The sequence below is a fragment of the Phyllobates terribilis genome, unplaced genomic scaffold, assembly GCF_046119375.1.
Source record: "Phyllobates terribilis strain yellow unplaced genomic scaffold, ASM4611937v1 Scaffold_1__5_contigs__length_1240528914, whole genome shotgun sequence".
NCBI lineage: Eukaryota > Metazoa > Chordata > Amphibia > Anura > Dendrobatidae > Phyllobates > Phyllobates terribilis.
Window position 1 is genome coordinate 1,008,235,335 of NW_027362761.1, and position 24,988 is coordinate 1,008,260,322.

A 24,988-nucleotide genomic window follows, 5' to 3' on the forward strand; every position below is an offset into this window, starting at 1 on the left:
AACCCAGGGCTAACCGCACCAGCATATGGTCTCACAAGGGGTCTGAGGATCTCATCTCGGTACCTAATGGCAGTCAGGCTACCTCTGGCGAGCACATGGAGGGCTGTGAGGCCCTCCAAAGAAATGCCACCCCACACCATTACTGACCCACTGCCAAACCGGTCATGCTGAAGGATGTTGCAGGCAGCAGATCGCTCTACATGGCATCTCCAGACTCTGTCACGTCTGTCACATGTGCTCAGTGTGAACCTGCTTTCATCTGGGAAGAGCACAGGACGCCAGTGGCGACTTTGCCAATACTGGTGTTCTGTAGCAAAAGCCAAGCTTCCTGCATGGTGTTGGGCTGTGAGCACAACCGCCATCTCTGGATGTCAGGCCCTCATACCACCCTCATGAAGTCAGTTTCTAACCGTTTGTGCAGACACATGCATATTTGTGGCCTGCTGGAGGTCATTTTGCAGGGCTCTGGCAGTGCTCCTCCTGTTCCTCCTTGCACAAAGGCGGAGGTAGCGGTCCTGCTGCTGGGTTGTTGCCCTCCTATGGCCCCCTCCACGTCTGCTGGTGTACTGGCCTGTCTCCTGGTAGCGCCTCCAGTCTCTGGACACTACACTGACAGACACAGCAAACTTTCTTGCCACAGCTCGCATTGATGTGTCATCCTTGATGAGATGCACTACCTGAGCAACTTCTTTGGGTTGTGGAGTACGTCTCATGTTACCACTAGATATGAGCGGTGTTCGACTAGAACTGTTCGCCAATCTCAAATTCGAGCTGTTTTGGGTGGTGTTCGAGTTGTTCGAGGAACCCGAACGATTTGCAAAAAATTCGGCTGTTCGAGGTTATGTTCGATAAATGTTCGTGCACCAAAAGCGTGTCCTGCATGTCTGGCGCTATTTAGAGCACCAATCATGAAGGGATTGTCTGCCACTCACTGTAATGCCACAGCCATGGTGGTTGTGGCATTACAGTGATTGCCCAAATCGATGGGAACAGTGCTCACAGTGAAACATGAAAAGCCGGCAATTCAGCAGCGGCATACACCGGTACCCGACAATTTAGAACCGAAAGAATAGAGCTTCACACATAGATTAGATAGATAGAAACATGTCAGTCACACATATAAGAAGCACAGTGACAGTGTTGCTTGCTGTACTTGTCATTTAGTGTAAAGGATTTATCAAAAAAAATAATAGTGTTTTCATGCACTGTCTCTTTAAAAAAGCCGGCAGGCAATTCAGCATCTGTACCCGACAATTTATAACAGAAAGAATAGAGCTTCACACATAGATTAGATAGATAGAAACATGTCAGTCACATATATATGAAGTACTGTGACAGTGTTGCTTACTGTACTTGTCATTTACTGCAAAGGATTTATTAAAAAAAATAATAGTGTTTTCATGCACCGTCTCTTTAAAAAAGCCGGCCGGCAATTCAGCAGCGGTACCCGACAATTTATAACAGACAGAATAGAGCTTCACACATAGATTAGATAGATAGAAACATGTCAGTCACATACATATGAAGTACAGTGACAGTGTTGGTTACTGTACTTGTCATTTAGTATTAAAATAAAGGATTTATTATTAAAAAAAATTGGCGTGGGGTTCCCCGTAATTTTAGTCTCTAGCGGAGGTTAATCAGACGGCTGGGGCAGATGTTTGAAGCCTGGGAAGGGGGTAATACCCACGGAGCTTCCCAGGCTACTAATATCAGCCTCCAGCTGAATACCTAGCCTTTACTAGCTATTAAAATGGAGGACCCCCCCAAAAAAATGACGTGGGGTCCCCCCTAATTTAATAGCTAACAAAGGCTAGGCAGACAGCTGGGGGCTGATATTAATAGCCCAGGAAGGGAGCCATGAATATTGGCCCCCTCCCAGGCTAGAAACACAAGCCGTCAGCCGCCCCAGAAATGGCGCATCCATAGGATGCGCCAATTCTGGCACTTAGCCTCGCTCTTCCACGCTGCCCTGGTGCGGTGGCAGGGGGTAATAGGGTTGGGGTTGATGTCAGCTTATAATGCCAGCTGACATCAAGCCCAGGTTAGTAATGGAGAGGCGTCTATAAGACACCCCCATTACTAACCCCATAGTCAAAGTTAAAAGAAAACACAAACACCCAGAATAAAGTCCTTTAATTGAAATAAAGACACATTCCTTTATTGTTCTAAATTAAACCATACTTACCATCACGCCCATTCCAGCTGAAGCCAACGATCTCCTGCAATAAAAGAAAAATAATAAAGCAACCTCATAATTACCTTTCCATGGTTGCCAGGACAGCTTCAGCTCTGCTACATCGAGATGACAGGCTGGACCGCAGCAGAACGCTGCCATCCAGCTTGTCATCCCGCAGACACTGAGAAGTGCAGGCATGCTTGCGCTCTGCAGTGTCTGGCTGTGACGGCATAAAGATGAGACGAGTTCATGTCCAATGAACTCGGCGCACCTCATGCACGTCACTGACAGCGTGGGAAAATTCTCCTGCACTCAGCGCTACAGCGTGAGAATTCTCCCACGCTGTCAGTGACGTGCATGAGGTGAGCTCATTCATGTCCAATGAACTCAGCTGACCTCATGCACGTCACTGACAGCGTGGGAGAATTTTCACACTGAAGTGCTGAGTGCAGGAGAATTCTCCCACGCTGTCAGAGACGTACATGAGGTGAGCTGAGTTCATTGGACATGAGCTTGTCTCATCTTTATGCCGTCACAGCAAGACAGTGAGGAGCGCAAGCATGCCTGCACTTCTCAGTGTCTGCGGGATGACAAGCTGGATGGCAGCGTTCTGCTGCGGTCCAGCCTGTCATCTCGATGTAGCAGAGCTGAAGCTGTCCTGGGAACCATGGAAAGGTAAGGATGATGTTGCTTAATTATTTTACTTTTATTGCAGAAGACATTGGCTTCAGCTGGAATGGGCGTGATGGTAAGTATGGTTTAATTTAGAACAATAAAGAATTGTGTGTTTATTTCAATTAAAGGACTTTATTCTGGGTGTTGTGTTTTTTTAAATACTTTACTAGAAATTCATGGTGGTCATGTCTAATATTGGCGTGACCCCATGAATTTCGGGCTTAGGGCCAGCTGATAATGCCAAGCTGGCCTTAACCCCTTTATTACCCAGTGAGCCACCACACCAGGGCCCTGGATGAGTTGGGTACAGCGCCAGAAGATGGCGCTTCTATGAACGCGCCATTTTCCGGGGCGGCTGCGGACTGCAATTTGCAGCGGGTGGGGCCCAGAAAGCTTGGGCCTCCCTGCGCTGCGGATTCCAGCTCCCAGCTGCCTAGTTGTACCTGGCTGGGCACAAAAATAGGGCGAAGCCCCACGCATTTTTTTTTTAAATTATTTCATGAAATTCATGGAATAATTAAGAAAAAAAGGGCTTCCCTATATTGTTGTGTCCAACCAGGTACAAATAGGCAGCTGGTGGTTGGGGGCAGCTCGTCCCTGCCTGCTGTACCTGGCTGGACACAAATATAGTGCGAAGCCCCACGTCAATTTTTTTTTAATTATTTCATGAAATAATTTTTTTTAAAAAGGGCTTCCCTATATTGTTGTGTCTGGCCAGGTACAAATAGGCAGCTGGTGGTTGGGGGCAGCCCGTTCCTGCCTGCTGTACCTGACTGGACACAAATATAGGGCGAAGCCCCACGTCAATTTTTTTTAAATTATTTCAGGAAATTCATGAAATAATGAAAAAAAAATTGATGTGGGGCTTCGCCCTATATTTGTGTCCAGTCAGGTACAGCAGGCAGGAACGGGCTGCTCCCAACCACCAGCTGCCTATTTGTACCTAGCCGGACACAACAATATAGGGAAGCCCTTTTTTTCTTAATTATTCCATGAATTTCATGAATTTAAAAAAAAAAAACGTGGAGCTTCGCCCTATTTTTGTGTCCAGCCAGGTACAACTAGGCAGCTGGGGGCTGGAATCTGCAGCGCAGGGAGGCCCAAGCTTTCTGGGCCCCACCCGCTGCAAATTGCAGTCCGCAGCCGCCCCGGAAAATGGCGCGTTCATAGAAGCGCCATCTTCTGGCACTGTACCCAACTCATCCAGGGCCCTGGTGCGGTGGCTCACTGGGTAATAAAGGGGTTAAGGCCAGCTTGGCATTATCAGCTGGCCCTAAGCCCGAAATTCATGGGGTCACGCCAATATTAGACATGACCACCATGAATTTCTAGTAAAGTATTTAAAAAAAACACAAACACCCAGAAAAAAGTCCTTTAATTGAAATAAACACACAATTCTTTATTGTTCTAAATTAAACCATACTTACCGTCACGCCCATTCCAGCTGAAGCCAACGATCTCCTGCAATAAAAGTAAAATAATAAAGCAACATCATCCTTACCTTTCCATGGCTCCCACGACAGCTTCAGCTCTGCTACATCGAGATGCAGGCTGGACCGCAGCAGAACGCTGCCATCCAGCCTGTCATCCCGCAGACACTGAGAAGCGCAGGCTTGCTTGCGCTACTCAGTGTCTGGCTGTGACGGCATCCAGATGATCCGAGGTCATGTACAATGAACTCGGCTCACCTCATGCACGTCACTGACAGCGTGGGAAAATTCTCACGCTGAAGCGCTGAGTGCAGGAGAATTTTCCCACGCTGTCAGTGACGTACATGAGGTGAGCCGAGTTCATTGTCGGCTCATCTGGATGCCGTCACAGTCAGACACTGAGGAGCGCAAGCATGCCTGCGCTTCTCAGTGTCTGCGGGATGACAGGCTGGATGGCAGCGTTCTGCTGCGGTCCAGCCTGTCATCTCGATGTAGCAGAGCTGAAGCTGTCGTGGGAACCATGGAAAGGTAAGGATGAGGTTGCTTTATTATTTTTCTTTTATTGCAGGAGATCGTTGGCTTCAGCTGGAATGGGCGTGATGGTAAGTATGGTTTAATTTAGAACAATAAAGAATTGTGTCTTTATTTCAATTAAAGGACTTTATTCTGGGTGTTTGTGTTTTTTTTTAACTTTGACTATGGGGTTAGTAATGGGGGTGTCTTATAGACGCCTCTCCATTACTAACCTGGGCTTGATGTCAGCTGGCATTATAAGCTGACATCAACCCCAACCCTATTACCTCCTGCCACCGCACCAGGGCAGCGTGGAAGAGCGAGGCTAAGTGCCAGAATTGGCGCATCCTATGGATGCGCCATTTCTGGGGCGGCTGACGGCTGGTGTTTCTAGCCTGGGAGGGGGCCAATATTCATGGCTCCCTTCCTGGGCTATTAATATCAGCCCCCAGCTGTCTGCCTAGCCTTTGCTAGCTATTAAATTAGGGGGGACCCCACGTCATTTTTTTGGGGGGGGTCCTCCATTTTAATAGCTAGTAAAGGCTAGGTATTCAGCTGGGGGCTGATATTAGTAGCCTGGGAAGCTCCGTGGGTATTACCCCCTTCCCAGGCTTCAAACATCTGCCCCAGCTGTCTGCTTAATAGTGTTGAGCCACCCCCGTAGTGTTCGAGTTCGGTTCGGTTCGTCGAACACCCGTGTGTTCGCCGAACTGTTCGTCGAACTGTTCGTCGAACACCTTCGAACACCGTTAAAACCAATGGCAGGCAAACAAAAACACATAGAAACACATAGAAAACACCTTCAAAGGTGTCCAAAAGCTGACAAACTGCTCAGAAGACATAACTAACACATGGAAAAGTGACAAGTACATATAGTCATGCGAAAATAAAAGAGGTGGAGGAGTAAAAGGAGGGGGAGACACAGATATAGGCATGTCATGCCCTTCTAAAATCCAAAAAGTGAGAAGCCGACACGGCCAGTCCGCTCCTGCCCGTGCCACCTCCGTGTCGCCGGGTTTGTGCCAGAGCCGCGGTGAACCCTGACGGCCAGCCCCCCTCTCCCAATACTAGTGCCTGTCCGCTGGTGGGTCGAGCGAGCCCCCCTGTGGTGGAGGCAGCTCTAAGCTTTTTAATTTAAATTGTCTCTCTAATTTGAATGAATACACTTTAAATCCATTTACAAGGATCTATTGGAGGGCAAGTCTCATGCCAGCAGCCGCGGTAATTCCAGCTCCAGTAGCATCCACTAAAGCTGCTGCAGTTAAAAAGCTTTTATAAGGATCGAGCTCGGCTGTCCACCGCAAGGCATCCTACTGCCAGTCCCAGCCCATATGCCTTGGGGTGCCTCCTGATGCTCTTCACTAAGTATCCCATGGTCCCGAAGCATTTCCTTTGAAAAAATTAAGTGTCTAAACTACAGGTGGTGCAGCTTGCTTAACAGCCGGGATAATCCGCTCACTAGCAGAAACTGCTACTAGGTACAAAGTATTTCCTGGGCTAGATGCAGTTAAAAATTTGTAATTAGATACTCTCGTTGGATGCTGAGAAAGCATTCCATAGAGTCTCCTGGCACGCCATATATGATTCTCTTAAAAAGCTTGGGGTAGGGGTCTAGGGGACCCTTATATAGCCAAAATCACGGCCCTGTATCGCAATACGTCACCTAGGCTGAAGATAAATGGAACTGTAGCACCCTGAGGGCTCGGTTGCTACAGACGTATTGCACCTCACCCAGAGGTGTGATATCTCACTCTCAGGTAAGGATGGAGTGTGGATCAGGACCCGACACCTGCATGCATTACACCACATTGCCGTGGGGCAGGGCGACCAATATGCCCCTGAGATGGGCACGACAGTCCCTGTCCCTGGCTGGAGTGGGGGGAGGGAACACTGAGGAAGGGGAACCCTGTAGTGCAGGAGCAGGGAGGAAGCAGTTCCTGGGTGCATTGAGAAGGGAGTATAAAAGGTGGGCACCATCTTAGTTCAGTGCAGAGAAGTCTGAGCAGAAGTGGCAGGGAGCAGGGGCTCTGCATGAGCTCTGCTCCGGAGGCGGGCCTAGTAACAGAGGCCCAGGCCTGGAAGAGGGAGAAGGAAGGAAGAGGAGCGGAGAAGGCTCCAGGAACGAGGAATGAAGAAATCCCAGGGGTGCGGACGGGCGAGTCGCCACCGCACGCCCGAATCCACCTGCGTGGAGGGGTCAGGCCAAAGGGGGAGACCGGTCCCCGAACTAGTGGAGGCAGGAAACGACCCTCAGCTAGAAACCGGAGGCTCTGACATTTTATGTGGCGCAGCCCCTCGCTACACCCGCTAGGAAGGCACCACATAGGGTCAGGGAAACTGGCGCCAAGTTTACCAAGAGGAGGCCCGAGGCAGCCGGACAGAAGTGTTGGTAAGAAAGGCCAGACAAAGGACACACAAAGGGGGTCCTGTGAAGTGCTCCAAAGTTATCTGGGAGTTGTCTGAGCCCCTCACCTGGTGAGCACAGTACGACGTGGGCAGCCGTTACCTGCAGACGTGGTCTGGATAATAAGAACTGTGAGTAAAGGCCCTGAACTGCATCACTGACTCCGTGTCGTTACTGCTGCTGCCCTGCACCATCACCCCCATCCTCCGCATACACTGCCCTGAGGCTATACTCCTCCCGTGGGGAGTTATGCTACACTCTGCTGCACCCACAACACCAGCCTCAGTGGTCTGCCCTGTAGCGGCGGTTCACTCTGACCGCAATCCACGGGTGGCGTAGTCGGACATTTAAACATGAAAACCACATAAATAGTTCCGCCACTGGTTTGACCGCCCTGAGCCACGGAACTGGGTCGCCGCCACGAAGACTACAACCACCAGCATCCACCAAAAAGGGTCCGGCTCCGGGTGTCCCAAGGCCCAGGGGGTGCGTCAGAACATTTTCATCACCTTTCACAATCACCAATGGGACAAGGCAGTGATGTCCTCTGTCCCCTCTCTTATACATCCTAGTGACGGAGCACCTGCTCTCATCAATTCGCCATAACCCCAATATTAGGTGGATTGAGGTGGGAGGCACCGAGTACAAGTGCTCTCTATTTGCTGATGATGTCCTAGTATATATCACTCAATCACATATATCCATCCATGCTGTTATGGCTGAAATAGATCACTTTGTTACATGGTCAAATTTTAAAATCAATGCAGCGAAGTCTGAGGCCCTCGATGTCTCCCTCCCCAAATCCATATAGGATTCCATCCAGTCCAACTTTCCCTTTGCCTGGCCCTCACAGGGTATCAAATACTTAGGAATTCCTATTCATAGAGACCTCTCCCATCTATGTTATCTTAATTTTGGGCCCTTTATTGAACAACTCCATACAGACCACGGTTGGCAAGTTAGAACTGTAAGATTCACTACGTGAACCACTGGTGTTTTGTGGAAAAGCACATGTACACTGCGTTCCAAATTATTATACAAAAAGTGTTTAGGAGTGATAAGGGAAGAATTTGTTTGTTTGTCAGTTAAACTCATTGATGGTGATGTGTGTCAGGGCTCTTTATATCACTGTAAGCAATTGCAGACACCTGTGCTAATTAGTTTGGCAGGTGTGCCCAATGAAAGGCAAGACTACTTAAGAAGGCTCTCTCACATTATTAAGCAGCCTACATTTTCTGCCAAAATGGGAAAGAAAAAGGATGTGTCGGCTGCTGAGAAGCAACAAATTGTGGAGTGTTTAGGTCAAGGCATGACTACAATCAACATTGTGCGATGATCAGGATGAAGTGTCTTGGCAATCAAGAAGTATGTAGCTGATTCACAGTACACACGTGTGCGTGCTGATAAGGGCAAATTGAGGACTCTTTCCTACAGGCAATTACGTCAGGTTGAAAGAGCAGCGGCAAAAAAGCCTTGTCATAGCAGCAGACAAGTTTTTGAAGCTGCTTGTGTCTCCAACGTCCCCCGAACAACAAGATGCAGGGTCCTTCAGAGGTTTGCAGCTGTGCATGCGCCATCCTGTCGACCTCCTCTATCCACTTCACACAAGCAGAAATGGCTCCAGTGGGCCAAACATTACATGAAGACTGATTTCAAAACTGTTTTGTTCACGGATGAGTGACGTGCAGCGCTCGATGGTCCAGATGGATATAGTGGAGGATGGCTGGTTGATGGACACCCCACGCAAACACGGCTACAGCGCCAACAAGGAGGAGGTGGAGTAATGTTTTGGGCTGGAATCATGGGGAGAGAGATTGTCGGCCCCTTTAGGATCCCTGAAGGCGCTAAAGATGAACTCCATAATGTATGTGGATTTTCTCAAACAGCACTTCCTGCCATGGTTCAAGAAGAAGAACCGTGTATTTCACAGCAAGATCATTTTTCTGCATGATAATGCACCATCTCATGCTGCACATAAAACATCTGCATCTCTGGCTGATATGGGCATAAAAGGGGACAAACTTATGGTGTGACCCCCATGCTCCCCTGACCTCTACCCCATTCAGAACCTTTGGAGCATCATTAAAAGGAGTGTCTATGATGGCGGGAGGCAGTTCACATCTAAGCAACAGCTCTGGGAGGGTATTCTGTCCTCATGCAAAACAATTGAAGCAGAAACCATCCAAAACCTGACAAATTCAATGGACGAGAGAGTTCAGAAGCTCCTTTCGAACAAGGGGTCCTATGTGAAAATGTAACATCACCTAGAATAAAGTTTTGAGTTGAAAACTGTTTGATTTCAGTTTCTAACAACCTGCTAATGCTTATAATTTCAAAAATGACCATTTTTTTGGTCTTCATTAAAATGAAAAGGTTGATCGAAAAGTTTGGGGGATCTAAGAGTGTGGCAACCCAGTAGTCATGATTACTTCGAATTCTGACAATATGAGGGTCATGCTGCAGGTAGTGCAGCAAGAAGGCACTTATGTGTCTTGCGCATCTCGGAGCCCCAAAATTATTTTCCGGGCTAGATGCAGCTAAAAATTATTTTTAATTTTAAATCTGGTGAAGCTTTAGTATAGATGGCCTAATAGGATCAGTGCTGCACACTGCTACAAAGCCCAAATTATTTTCCAGTCAAGATACAGATAAACATGATTAGTAATTTGAAAGCTTAAAACGGTTGGTAGGGTGATTTTAACCAATCATCAAGCTTTTACTCTCCCCAGGATGACACAGGGGTAGAAAAGTCGTTTCGGATCCATGATTTGTTCATCTTTATGAACGTGAGTCTGTCTACATTATCAGTGGAGAGCCGCGTGCGCTTATCTGTCAGCACACCACCAGCAGCGCTGAACACACGTTCAGACAGAACGCTGGCTGCGGGGCATGACAAGATCTCCAAGGCGTAAGTGGCTAGCTCCGGCCATTTATCCAGATTGGAAGCCCAAAAAGAGCAAGGGTCCAGTGACACAGTCGTGGCTTCAATGTTTACTTGGAGATACTCCTGTACCATCGTCTCTAGGCGTTGACTATGTGTCAGACTTCTTGTCTCCTGTGGCCTTGCAAAGGATGGGCTAAAAAAGTGGTGAAATGATTCCGCAAAATTGATGTTACCAGCAGATACTGTGGTTCTGTTACGGTTTGAGTGCTGAACACTTGACGGTCCCACGGTTGGCAAGTTGGAACTGTGAGATTCACTACGTGCACCACTGGTATTTTGTGGAAAAGCACATGTAAGATTCTGCAACAGTCTCTGCTGATACTCCTGCATGCGTGCATCCCTTTCTATGGCAGGAATAATTTCTGCAAATTTACTTTTGTACCGGGGATCTAACAGTGTGGCAACCCAGTAGTCAGGATTATTTCTAATTCTCACAATTCGAGGGTCATGTTGCAGGTAGTGCAGCAAGAAGGCACTCATGTGTGTTGCGCATCCAGGAGCACCAAGTCCCTGTTGTGTTGGTGGCGAGGTAACAATCATGCTTCCTTCCTCTGTCCTCTCCCCCCAACCTCGCACAACAGAAATGTGATCAAGGTCTCCCTCATCTGATGAGTCTTCCATCAGTTCGTCCTCCACTTCTTCCTGGGCTCCTGCACCTTCCTCACTAGTTTGGCTGCTACCATGCACCCTGGTAAAACCATCTCCCCCACCCTCACATGCCTGCCGCCTTGGTGCTGCCGACCGTCTGGACCTTGCAGATGTTAGCCCTTCCGCATACAACTCCTCCTCCTCTACTTCCTCCACCTCCTCTTGTGCCACCACCTGACTCCGAATTCTGTTTAACATGTGCTCCAGCATGTAAATCACCGGAATAGTCATGCTGATAATGGCATCGTCAGCACTAAACATCTTCGTCGCCATTTCAAAACTGTGCAGAAGGGTGCATAGGTCCCTGATCTGAGACCACTCCTCCAGCGTGATTTGCTCCACCTCTGAATCTCGTTGGCCCAGGCTATACGTCAGAACGTATTGCACCAGGGCTTGTCGGTGCTGCCACAGTCGCTGCAACATGTGCAGAGTTGAATTCCACCGGGTAGGCACATCGCATTTTAGCCGGTGAAGTGGCAGGCCCAACGACTTCTGTAGAGATGTAAGTCGCTGAGCTGCGGGATGCGAACGGCGGAAGTGAGCACACAGCGACCGTGCCCTCTGCAGAAGGCCATCTAGTCTGGGATAGTGGGCTAAAAATTGCTGGACAACCAGGTTCAACACGTGAGCCATACAAGGCACGTGTGTGACATTGCCCCGGCGAAGGGCCGCACCCAGGTTTGCAGCATTGTCGCACACGGCCTTCCCTGGTTTCAGGTCCAGTGGAGACAACCATTCATGAAATTGGTTCTCCAGAGCTGACCACAACTCCTCAGCTGTGTGACTCACATTTCCCAGATATTTCAATGTAAAAACCGCCTGATGACGTTGAGCCCTACTGCCAGCATAGTAAGGAGGTGTGCAGGATCCCTTCTGCGCAGTTAGAAAGCTTGTGGCATGACCAGACAGGCTTTGGGTGCAGGCGGAAGACCGAGAGGAGGTTGAGGAGGCAGAAGCAGTGGAGGAACTTTGACATAAAGAGGATTGACGCACAACTCGTGGGGACGGCAAGACTTGGACAGCAGCCACTTGTCCTGCTGTCACCATAGTTACCCAGTGCCCAGTCAGCGACATGTAACGCCCCTGTCCATGCCTACTCGTCCAAGTGTCTGTGGTGAAATGCACCCTGTCACACACAGAGTTTCTCAAAGAAGCGGTGATGTTGTGTGCGACATGCTGGTGGAGCGCAGGCACACCTTTCTTTGAGAAGTAGTGCCGACTGGGCATCTGGTACTGGGGCACTGCGACGGACATAAGGTCTCGAAAATCCTCTGTGTCCACCAGGCGGAAAGGCAGCATTTCTGTAGCCAAGAGCTTGCAGATGGTGAAATTCAACCTCTTAGCTTTCTCATGGCTAGGAGGAAATGATCTTTTACTTGTCCACATCTGAGGGACCGAGGGCTGGCTATTGTGCTTAGACGGGGTTGATAAGGGTGTCCCCGGCAAACTGCCGGTCTGTGAGGAAGATGCAGGCGGACATGTTAGGTTGCCTTGATCCAAAGGTGGTGCTATCGATGTCGGACAGCGCTCAACACCAGCTGGTGTTACCACCTCCAAAGAAAATGATGACCTGCCAATCACGCTGGCTGTTGCGGGTAAAGAGGTGGCAGGTCTGCGCCCCAAAACAGGTGTGACTGCTGTCCCCCCAGTCACAGAGGATGAAGAGGCCGCGGATGCACAAGATATGGCAGACGGTGATTGGCCCGGCCGGCTAGGCCGCATTGTAGCACACTGAGCTTCCCACTGCAACTTATGCTTCATGTCCATGTGCCGGTTCATGCATGAAGTACTCAAACTATGTATTTTTTGGCCTCTACTTAGCTTTTGCTGACAAATGTTACAGATAACACGAGTTGGGTCATCTTTATCGATCTGAAAAAATGCCCAGGCTATGCAAGGCTTAGCACCCATGCGACCTGAAGAGCCACCACGACTTGTGGTGAGAGGCAGAGTTGTGTTTGAGGATGCAGTTGTTGACGTGCTTCCAGTACTACGTCTCTGTCCAGGAAGGCGCAACCTGACCTCGTCGTCACTAGCATCTTCCTCCACCTCCTCTGCTGACCTCATCTCTTGGCTGACTGTGGGTTGACAGTAAGTGGGATCTCCAACCTCATCATCATCACCCTGTGCGTTATCACACCCGTCGTCCTCAGAGCCAACCTGTTCCTGCCCTGACAAAAAACTAAAGTTGTCGCTCCAATCAGGTATTTGAGTCTTATCATCGTCTTCCTCATTGTCTCCACCAACAGGAGTTACAGTTTGGGAATGAGGGTCTACATTATGGTCAGAACCTTCTGCGTCTGGTCCTGGATCCGACTCATAAAGATTCTGGGCATCAGTGCAGATCATTTCCTCGTCTGGATTCACAGAAGCGCTGCAGTCGACCTCTGATTCCCAGGCTATAGTATGAGTAAACAGCTCTGCAGACTCAACCATCTGTTCTACCTCATACTCAGACGGGCAGCTGGAGATTTGGGAGCTGTGAGGAGGCAAGTGCGATTTGGGTGACACCTTTGAGGACTGGAGTATTTGTGATGTTGAAGTTGATGTGGAGGAGAGCCCACTTAAAGGAGCACTTGATATCCGTTGAAGCACCTGCTGTTTTTGTGCCTCATCTGGAATTTGTAGCGATTGGCGTGGCCGTAAGAAAGGGATCTTATCACATTGTCCGCTAAAAGAAGTAGACATTTTAGTTTGGCTGGAAGAGGGTCTTTCTTCTGCAGATGTTACTGTTGCTTTAACACCTACCCCACGGACACAACCTTTTTTCCCCTTCCCAACACGCCTATTACCCTTTCCACCAGCAGCAGGCCTTTTTCCACTCATTTTGGTGGTTAACTAATTCACAACTCTGGAGTTGTTTGCACAAAAAAACAATGGATGGTAACCGAGCAGAGCTGAGTGGCCAAACTGTGGTATTAGGCCAAAACTATTGGCTGGGTTAGATGCAGAAAAAAATTATTTTGAATTTGCAACCTGATGGAGGTCAGTATAGATGGACTAATAGACCAAGTCCCACACACCGCTAGAAGCCCAACTATTTTTTCAGAGCTAGATGCAGAAAAAAATTATATTCAATTTGCAACCTGCTGGAGGTCAGTATAGAAGGACTAATAGAACAAGTCCCACACACTGCTAGAAGCCCAAATATTTTTTCAGAGCTAGATGCAGAAAAAAATTATTTTTAATTTGCAACCTGATGGAGGTCAGTATAGATGGACTAATAGACCAAGTCCCACACACCACTAGAAGCCCAACTATTTTTTTAGAGCTAGATGCAGAAAAAAATTATATTCAATTTGCAACCTGCTGGAGGTCAGTATAGAAGGACTAATAGAACAAGTCCCACACACTGCTAGAAGCCCAAATATTTTTTCAGAGCTAAATGAAGAAAAAAATTATTTTTAATTTGCAACCTGATGGAGGTCAGTATAGATGGACTAATAGACCAAGTCCCACACACTGCTAGAAGCCCAAATATTTTTTCAGAGCTAGATGCAGAAAAAAATTATTTTTAATTTGCAACCTGATGGAGGTCAGTATAGATGGACTAATAGACCAAGTCCCACACACTGCTAGAAGCCCAAATATTTTTTCAGAGCTAGATGCAGAAAAAAATTATATTCAATTTGCAACCTGCTGGAGGTCAGTATAGAAGGACTAATAGAACAAGTCCCACACACTGCTAGAAGCCCAAATATTTTTTCAGAGCTAAATGAAGAAAAAAATTATTTTTAATTTGCAACCTGATGGAGGTCAGTATAGATGGACTAATAGACCAAGTCCCACACACTGCTAGAAGCCCAAATATTTTTTCAGAGCTAGATGCAGAAAAAAAATATTTTTAATTTGCAACCTGATGGAGGTCAGTATAGATGGACTAATAGACCAAGTCCCACACACTGCTAGAAGCCCAAATATTTTTTCAGAGCTAGATGCAGAAAAAAATTATTTTTAATTTGCAACCTGATGGAGGTCAGTACAGATGGACTAATAGACCAAGTCCCACACACCGCTAGAAGCCCAAATATTTTTTCAGAGCTAGATGCAGAAAAAAATTATTTTTAATTTGCAACCTGATGGAGGTCAGTATAGATGGACTAATAGACCAAGTCCCACACACCGCTAGAAGCCCAACTATTTTTTCAGAGCTAGATGCAGAAAAAAATTATATTCAATTTGCAACCTGCTGGAGGTCAGTATAGAAGGACTAATAGAACAAGTCCCACACACTGCTAGAAGCCCAAATATTTTTTCAGAGCTGGATGCAGAAAAAAATTATTTTTAATTTGCAACCTGATGGAGGTCAGTATAGATGGACTAATAGACCAAGTCCCACACACCACTAGAAGCCCAACTATTTTTTTAGAGCTAGATGCAGAAAAAAATTATATTCAATTTGCAACCTGCTGGAGGTCAGTATAGAAGGACTAATAGAACAAGTCCCACACACTGCTAGAAGCCCAAATATTTTTTCAGAGCTAAATGAAGAAAAAAATTATTTTTAATTTGCAACCTGATGGAGGTCAGTATAGATGGACTAATAGACCAAGTCCCACACACTGCTAGAAGCCCAAATATTTTTTCAGAGCTAGATGCAGAAAAAAATTATTTTTAATTTGCAACCTGATGGAGGTCAGTATAGATGGACTAATAGACCAAGTCCCACACACCGCTAGAAGCCCAAATATTTTTTCAGAGCTAGATGCAGAAAAAAATTATTTTTAATTTGCAACCTGATGGAGGTCAGTATAGATGGACTAATAGACCAAGTCCCACACACTGCTAGAAGCCCAAATATTTTTTCAGAGCTAGATGCAGAAAAAAATTATATTCAATTTGCAACCTGCTGGAGGTCAGTATAGAAGGACTAATAGAACAAGTCCCACACACTGCTAGAAGCCCAAATATTTTTTCAGAGCTAAATGAAGAAAAAAATTATTTTTAATTTGCAACCTGATGGAGGTCAGTATAGATGGACTAATAGACCAAGTCCCACACACTGCTAGAAGCCCAAATATTTTTTCAGAGCTAGATGCAGAAAAAAATTATTTTTAATTTGCAACCTGATGGAGGTCAGTATAGATGGACTAATAGACCAAGTCCCACACACTGCTAGAAGCCCAAATATTTTTTCAGAGCTAGATGCAGAAAAAAATTATTTTTAATTTGCAACCTGATGGAGGTCAGTATAGATGGACTAATAGACCGAGTCCCACACACCGCTAGAAGCCCAAATATTTTTTCAGAGCTAGATGCAGAAAAAAATTATTTTTAATTTGCAACCTGATGGAGGTCAGTATAGATGGACTAATAGACCAAGTCCCACACACCGCTAGAAGCCCAACTATTTTTTCAGAGCTAGATGCAGAAAAAAATTATATTCAATTTGCAACCTGCTGGTGGTCAGTATAGAAGGACTAATAGAACAAGTCCCACACACTGCTAGAAGCCCAAATATTTTTTCAGAGCTGGATGCAGAAAAAAATTATTTTTAATTTGCAACCTGATGGAGGTCAGTATAGATGGACTAATAGACCAAGTCCCACACACCGCTAGAAGCCCAACTATTTTTTCAGAGCTAGATGCAGAAAAAAATTATATTCAAATTGCAACCTGCTGGAGGTCAGTATAGAAGGACTAATAGAACAAGTCCCACACACTGCTAGAAGCCCAAATATTTTTTCAGAGCTAAATGAAGAAAAAAATTATTTTTAATTTGCAACCTGATGGAGGTCAATATAGATGGACTAATAGACCAAGTCCCACACACTGCTAGAAGCCCAAATATTTTTTCAGAGCTAGATGCAGAAAAAAGTTATATTCAGTTTGCAACCTGATGGAGGTCAGTATAAATGGACTAATAGAATGATGCTATGCCCAAAAGATTTTACTTCACTAGGTGCAGTAAAAAAATTGGTATTCTATACACAGGTGTTATATCTTGCAACACAGATAGGCTACTCCACTGACTAACACACTCTGCAATAGGCCAAAAAGGATTAGCTTTGCTAGATTCAGCCAAATGCTGTGAAAAAAACTTGCACAGCACTGGCACAGACCTGCCTGGCAAAAACTGATAGGAACTCATGTAACCTAGTCCTGAAAAGGACTCCAATTACAATTAGTCTTTACTCCCACAATCTATCTATTTAAGAGCACAGACCTCCCTGATAAAAGTCGTAGGAAATGCTGTAACCTAGTCCTTAAAAGGACTGCAATCACAACTATTCCCTACTCCCAAGCTATCTGTATATTTGTGCGAAAATTGGCTTGAAATTAACAAGGTATAGCGCACACAGCAACAGCGGTGCCGTCTAACACGCAGCTGCAGCAGTGAGAAAATGGTGGCGACGGGGAAAATGGCTTGGTCTTATAGGGCAAGGACATGTGACATACACTGCCAATGACACATGCCCTTGCTTGTGTGAAAAAAAGCACTTCGCTCCGTGTATGCGCTGCTGATAGGCTGACAGATTGCACCTCCCCACTGCAAATGCGGGAAAGAGAAAAAAAAATGGAGATCTTCATTGTTCCTGCAGAGATCCATCCGCTGCCCCTCCCCCCACCCCGCTGTACACTCAAACTGCGTATTAACATTAATTTTCATCATTACTGAGAAAAAATCCAGTTATGATTTTGGTGCACTAACAGTTATCGAACATAACCTCGAACAGCCAAATTTTTCTCAAATTGTTCGTGTTCGCCGAACGGCTCGAACACCGCCCAAAACAGCTCGAATTTGAGATTGGCGAACAGTTCGAGTAGAACAACGCTCATCTCTACTGCTTAACCTCCGCTAGAGACTAAAATTACGGGGAACCCCACGCCAATTTTTTTTAATAATAAATCCGTTATTTTAATACTAAATGACAAGTACAGTAACCAACACTGTCACTGTACTTATTATATATGTGACTGACATGTTTCTATCTATCTAATCTATGTGTGAAGCTCTATTCTGTCTGTTATAAATTGTCGGGTACAGATGCTGAATTGCCGGCCGGCTTTTTTAAAGAGACGGTGCATGAAAACACTATTATTTTTTTTAATAAATCTTTTGCAGTAAATGACAAGTACAGTAAGCAACACTGTCACAGTACTTCATATATATGTGACTGACATGTTTCTATCTATCTAATCTATGTGTGAAGCTCTATTCTGTCTGTTATAAATTGTCGGGTACCGCTGCTGAATTGCCGGCCGGCTTTTTTAAAGAGACGGTGCACGAAAACACTATTATATTTTTTAATAAATCCTTTACACTAAATGACAAGTACAGTAAGCAACACTGTCACTGTACTTCATATATATGTGACTGACATGTTTCTATCTATCTAATCTATGTGTGATGCTCTATTCCTTCATGTCTAAATTGTCGGGTACCGGTGTATGCCGCTGCTGAATTGCCGGCCGGCTTTTTTAAAGAAAGCGTCTTCTGAGCAGTTTGTCAGCTTTTGGACACCTTTGAAGGTGTTTTCTATGTGTTCCTATGTGTTTTTGTTTGCCTGCCATTGGTTTTAACGGTGTTCGACGGTGTTCTAAGGTGTTCGACGAACAGTTCGACGAACAGTTCCTCGAACATCCCGGTGTTCGACGAACCGAACCGAACCCGAACACTATGGGGGTGGCTCAACACTAGTTACCACGAGTGTGAAAGCACAACCAACATTCAAAAGTTACCAAAACATCAGCGACAAAACATTGGTACTGAGATGTGATCTGTGGTCTCCACATGCAGAACCACTCCTTTATTGAGGGTGTCTTGATAATAGACAATAATTTCCATCTATTGTCTATTCCATTTGCACAACAGCATGTGAAATTGATTGTCAATCAGTGTTGCTTCCTAAGTGGACAGTTTGATTTCACAGAGGTTTGATTTACTTGGAGTTATATTCTGTTGTTTAAGTGTTCCCTTTATTTTTTTGAGCAGTGTATATATATACTGGCATTACAGTGCATGGCAGGCAATCCCTGCATGTTCACTGGCTCTCAAAAGAGCAGCAAACATGCAGAGAGGAGACCTGAGTTCACACTCGAGCAACCCAGAAATACTCGCTGAGCTTGTCAAGCACAGTGATGCTCAAGCAAGTACTGAGCAGTGGCAACCACGTTCGCTCATCACTAGTTAAGAATCGAAGAAAGTATTTTAATTACTGTGGAAGAGGCCTGTAGAACATAGGAGATATGCTATGAACAATTTAAAACTGAGATGTCCCGTACTGTATCACATTAGTAATAGAACAAAGTATTTTTTTTTACTGTGGATGAGACCTGTATAACATAGAATATATGCTCCAAGATATTTCAAACTCAGATCCAACCTGCTGTATCACGTTAGAAACAGGAAAAATAGATTTTTTTACTCTGCATAAGCTCTGCATACAGCTGAATTTCATCGCCACAAAAGGACTGGGTGGCTTATAAACAGAAAATATATTTTTTTTTACTCTGAAAATAGCTGAAGTTCAACGCCACTAAAGTACTAGCTTGCTTATAGCAGAGTGTGTCATGTTTGCGACACAAAAAAATATTTTATGGACTCTGGCTAGCAACTGAAAAATCTATTTCTTTACTTTGAAAACAGCTGAAGTTCAACGCCACTATAGTAGTAGCTGACTTATAGCAGACTCTATCACGTTTTTCACAGAAAAAAATATGTTTTGGACTCTGGCTAGCAGCAGAAAATTTTTTTTTTTTCACGTGCAGACTGCTGAATTTCACCCTCAAAAAATGACAAAAGGGGCTACTATAGCTTGCACTATCACATTAGCAAATGAAAAAAAAAGGTTTTTGTGCTATGCCTTCAGAAGCTCTGCAGAGTATGCATACAGCTGAATTTCAACCACACAAAATCAAAAGGTGGGCTACAAGGGCTTGCTTGCTTTATCATATTAGCAAGTGAAAAAATAGATTGAAGGGATACTGTTGCATAAAGCACAATACAAGCAGTGCACAGCACAGTTCTATGCCATGGGCCCGGCTGTTTCTGTCTGAATCTCAGTAATTGCACAAGAAAAAACAAATGAGCTGCAAGATCGATTTCACAGGTACACAGCAGAGGACTTATCTACCCTATTGGACTTCCAAACAAGCGCCCATCTATCTAGCTAATATCTCTCATTAAACAGGAGCACACTGAGCAGCAGCATCTATCACCGGCAGTGACATGCATAAAATGGCACTGAGGGACATGGCCGCTCTTTATATAGAGAGGACATGTGATTTCAGCAGCCAATGGCAGAAGCCCTTGTGTCTGGACAGTGTGGATGCTTCCTCCGCTCTGATTGGCTAGCCGCGCTTTTCTCACTTAAAGTTACAGGGAAAAGAAATAAAAGATTACAAGTGCGCCGCTGCTCTGACCTCTACTGAGCTCTCACCAGCCCCTCCACGCATTAAACACGTCCCCCGCTCAACATAAACAAGCACTATGGTAAAAACCCTGTAGTTGCCCTGCAATCATGTTCCCGTACTTATTCGCCGAACGTTGCAGATTTTCCTAAATTGAAGTAAAAATGCTCACCTTTCCGATCACGAATCCGAATTTGCTACATTCATGCCGAATTTAACTTTTGAGATTGGATTTCGAACGTATTCGCTCATCTCTAACTATGAGGAATCCTAGTTTTAAACCATGTTCTGATTTGCTTAAATTCTGTTTCTTTACTCCTTGTTTCCATATGTACTCTTTTGTGGTTTTGCTTTCTTCATTATGAATCTACAATGTGTACATTCTAATATGCACAAGGAAAATCACTGCACGAACAAATGTGTCTGAACTTTCGACCTGTACAATATGACACACAAATTTTTTTCCATGTATTTTTTTGTTATTTATTTCCAAAATGAGGGTCCTTATGTGTTAAAAAAAATGTTCCTGTGGTGAGATAATCTTATAAATGTGCCCCTGCTGTGTACTGTGTAATGGCTGTCTGGCCGTACAGGAACATGGTTTGATCATTCCACAGCTCCTGGCCAGGGGAGGAAGCAAAAGAGTACACAGACAGGACAGCCTAATTATGGGGATCCAATATTATGCTCAGAGTTTGCTGAGCAATTCTTAGATATAATAATTTTTTTCATGGAATACAAAAATTTGGGGAATTATTTTTTATTTGCAATATTCATACATGCAAAAAAAACTTTTTAAAGTATGTCAGATGCATTTCTACAGTAAGAGTTTGGTAAGGCAATCATTTTTTTACTCCTGTGGAAAATGGCCAATAACTGCAGTTTGAAAACTTTTTCTCTAATCAGTGGTATAAAGTATTTGTCCTACTTGTTCATGACACCCGGAACAATGAATCTAATAATAAAGTGCCTAACAATCATTGCATTTATAAAGACAACATTCTTTTCATTGTAGGATGTCAGGTTTTTCGATGCATTCAAAGCTTCCGCTAAGATCTTAGGAGAGGAGTTTAGCATTTTGTTATTTAACCATTTAGCGCTGTGGGATACATTGCTACCAGAGAAAAATTGTTATCAGAAATAACAATAGGAGACAATTTTGCTTTAAATAACACCGCTTTTGCAAAGTCTGGTTCTTCATTCCCAAACAGCTGCATTGTATGAAATGGTCATAAACTCAAGATATAAATGTATGCAAAATATATTTTGATTTCATGTGTTTTTATAGTCTATGTGAGCTGGTAATAAAAACAGCTTGTGTTCTGTGAAAGGCATTGTAATTGCAGCAATTATGTTTGTTTATGTGTTATATTATAGTTTTTATTTTATTGCTTTGATGTCTATCCAAAAATGCTTTCAAAAATACCTTTCCAAAAATACTGGACCTATTTCCTTCTTTGTGTCATATGTAAATCTGTTGGATTGAGGAAAATCTTCAATTTACATATTGTGTTAGTAATTTATATAATGCATAATAATAATAATAATAATAATAATCATCACCACAGATAAAATGATAACAATTATCCAAGATATACAGTCTAGGAAAATTCAGAGTATTAGGTTTTAATCAAAAAACATGACTACTCTGCCAAATTGTCAATTTTTTTTTAACTATTTCCTTGCAAAATGTTTTACATTTTGGGCTCTGATTCATCATTTTAAAGATAGAATAGATGGTATGGATGCATTTGCCATCTCTACATAAAGTTTAAAGCCATATTCCTGGTAAAGAAAATCTATTAATTAAACAGTACCCACAGTATCTATCTACCTTCTTCTTAGTTTTTCATTGCTAGACTGGGCTATTAGTAACATAAGTGCAGATAGTAGAAACTCCTTGTATAATTGATCATATTCTGCCGTATGAGTCTTAAAAGGAATCTGTCACTAGGTTTTTGCTATGACATTGAAGAGCTGCATTATGTAGTGACACAGATCCTGATTGCAACAATGTATCACTTACAGATGAGCGAATTGATCCGCAAAGTAAGGAGTTAGTGTAAAATGTACTGAATTTCACTTTTTCACAGAAAGTCCAACATTTTAACATCTGATTTGCAAAAAAAATTTGCCCTGCACCATTTGCCACACCGCTGATGCATCAGATAGCAGACTTATGTCATTTCGCGTTGCTGAGCAGACCCCCCATAATGGCCTGCAGCTGACATTTTACTGATTATCATACCTTGTATGATGTAGGTCAGTACTAGGCTATTACAGATCAGCGGTTGCCAGTGGAGCACAGTTTGTACATCAGCGAGGCTTTTCATCTCCATAGTCACTGGATGAGTCTCTCTCTCTTCTATAGTGTGTAATATCTTATGGTCAATGAGGGCCTCTCTCTCCTCTCCATCATGTATACTTTCCAAGCAATTACAAGTTTTCCAGTATTGAAATTTGAATGAATCAAATTTTTAGCTCTGTATAATACCACCCATGCCACAGAGTAACAGCATTCTCTGTACATTGTACTCTGTGCATAGGCAGAAAGTTACTAATCATTGTGGGTCGATGTTAAAAAGAGCTCATAATCATGGATGACTGCATAGCAGCACGTTTACTAGTCCTCTGTTGATAATCACCTGCTGATAAAACTGTGATTTTATCAACACTACAGCAAGAACCCCAAATAAGTGACACATCATTGAAATCAAGGTCCTTGTCTCTATATTATGCTGCTCTCAGATTAGGTGGCAAACACGTGGTGACAAATTCCCTTTATTGAGTTGTTGCTATCTTCTTTCTTTACTATCATATGCAGGGGTGGACTGGCCCACCGGAGGATCGGGAAAGCCAACGGTGGGCCCCAGGTCCCGTTGGCCACGCCCCCCAATCCCCACCCCCTAGCCCTCCTGGGACCTGTACAGAGAACAGAGGTCCCACCCGGTTCGCTAATCATATCGGCAGCACTGCCGATATGATTAGTGATGGGCCCTCTGCAGCGGCAAAGCAGGGAGAGCGATCGCCCTGCTCTGCCTGCTGCCGCAGTGCCCCTCTGCCTCCTCTGCGCAGCGTGACACCGCCGGTGCGTGTGCAGGAAGTCAGTCTCAGGACGATGACGTTATCGCCCTGAGACTGCTTCCTGTGCGCGCTGTGGAGGACGGACCCGGCATCGCCCCAGGCAGCGGCAGCAGAATCCATGGGCTCCTGTCAGGTATGTATTATTGGAGAGAAACCAAAGACAAGAAAAATACCCAAATAACTGAAAGTAAATGTATAAATCGCACAGTGCAAAAATAATAATAAATAATAAAGGGTATTTAGTTAACATAATTTTGATCAAAATAATGTGAAAGCCAACCCGCTACTTCACGGCAACCCTTATCGGACAGTCCTAACTGTAATATTGAAAACCTTACCATTTGTCAAATGACATATATATGGACAAGGGCAGAGAGACTGGATCCCTAGTGTAAGCATAAGAACGAGGCAGAATGAGCGTCTCAGCACAGACAAAGGGCGGCCACACCCTTTTATATGCACTAAAGCATACTGACTGCAAAGAAAAAGCTTGAAGGTCTGAACTGAAATGTAAGTTGATGTGCATGCAAAATGTAAATGCATGTATATTATTGGAGGCAGCAGAATCCATGGGCTCCTGTCAGGTATATATTATTGGAGGCAGCAGAATCTATGGGCTCCTGTCAGGTATATATTTTTGGAGGCAGCAGAATCTATGGGCTCCTGTCAGACATATATTATTGGAGGCAGCAGAATCTATGGGCTCCTGTTAGGTATATATTATGGGAGGCAGCAGAATATATGGGCTCCTGTCAGGTATATATTATTGGAGGCAGCAGAATCGATGGGCTCCTGTCAGGTATGTATTATTGGAGGCAGCAGAATCCTTGGGCTCCTGTCAGGTAAATATTATTGGAGGCAGCAGAATCTATGGGCTCCGGTCAGGTATATATTATTGGAGGCAGCAGAATCCATGGGCTCCTGTCAGGAATATATTATTGGAGGCAGCAGAATCCATGGGCTCCTGTCAGGTATATATTATTGGAGGCAACAGAATCTATGGGTTCCTACCAGGTATATATTATTGGAGGCAGCAGAATCCATGGGCTCCTGTCAGGTATATATTATTGGATGCAGCAGAATCTGTGGGCTCCAGTCAGGTATATATTATTGGAGGCAGCAGAATCTATAGGCTCCTGTCAGGTATATATTATTGGATGCAGCAGAATCTATGGGCTCCTGTCAGGCATATATTATTGGAGGCAGCAGAATGTATGGGCTCCTGTCAGGTATATATTATTGGAGGCAGCAGAATGTATGGGCTCCTGTCAGATATATATTATTGGAGGTAGCAGAATCTATGGGCTCCTGTCAGGTATATATTATTGGAGGCAGCAGAATGTATGGGCTCCTGTCAGATATATATTATTGGAGGCAGCAGAATCTATGGGCTCCTGTCAGGTGTATATCATTGGAGGCAGCAGAATGCATGGGCTCCTGTCAGTTATATATTATTGGAGGCAGCAGAATGCATGGGCTCCTGTCAGTTATATATTATTGGAGGCATCAGAATGTATGGGCTCCTGTCAGTTATATATTATTGGAGGCAGGAGAATGTAGGGGCTTCTGTCAGGTATATATTATTGGAGGCAGCAGAATCCATGGGCTCCTGTTAGGTATATATTATTGGAGGCAGCAGAATCTATGGGCTCCTGTCAGGTATATATTATTGGAGGCAGGAGAATGTATGGGCTTTTGTCAGGTATATATTATTGGAAGCAGCAGAATCCATGGGCTCCTGTCAGGTATATATTACT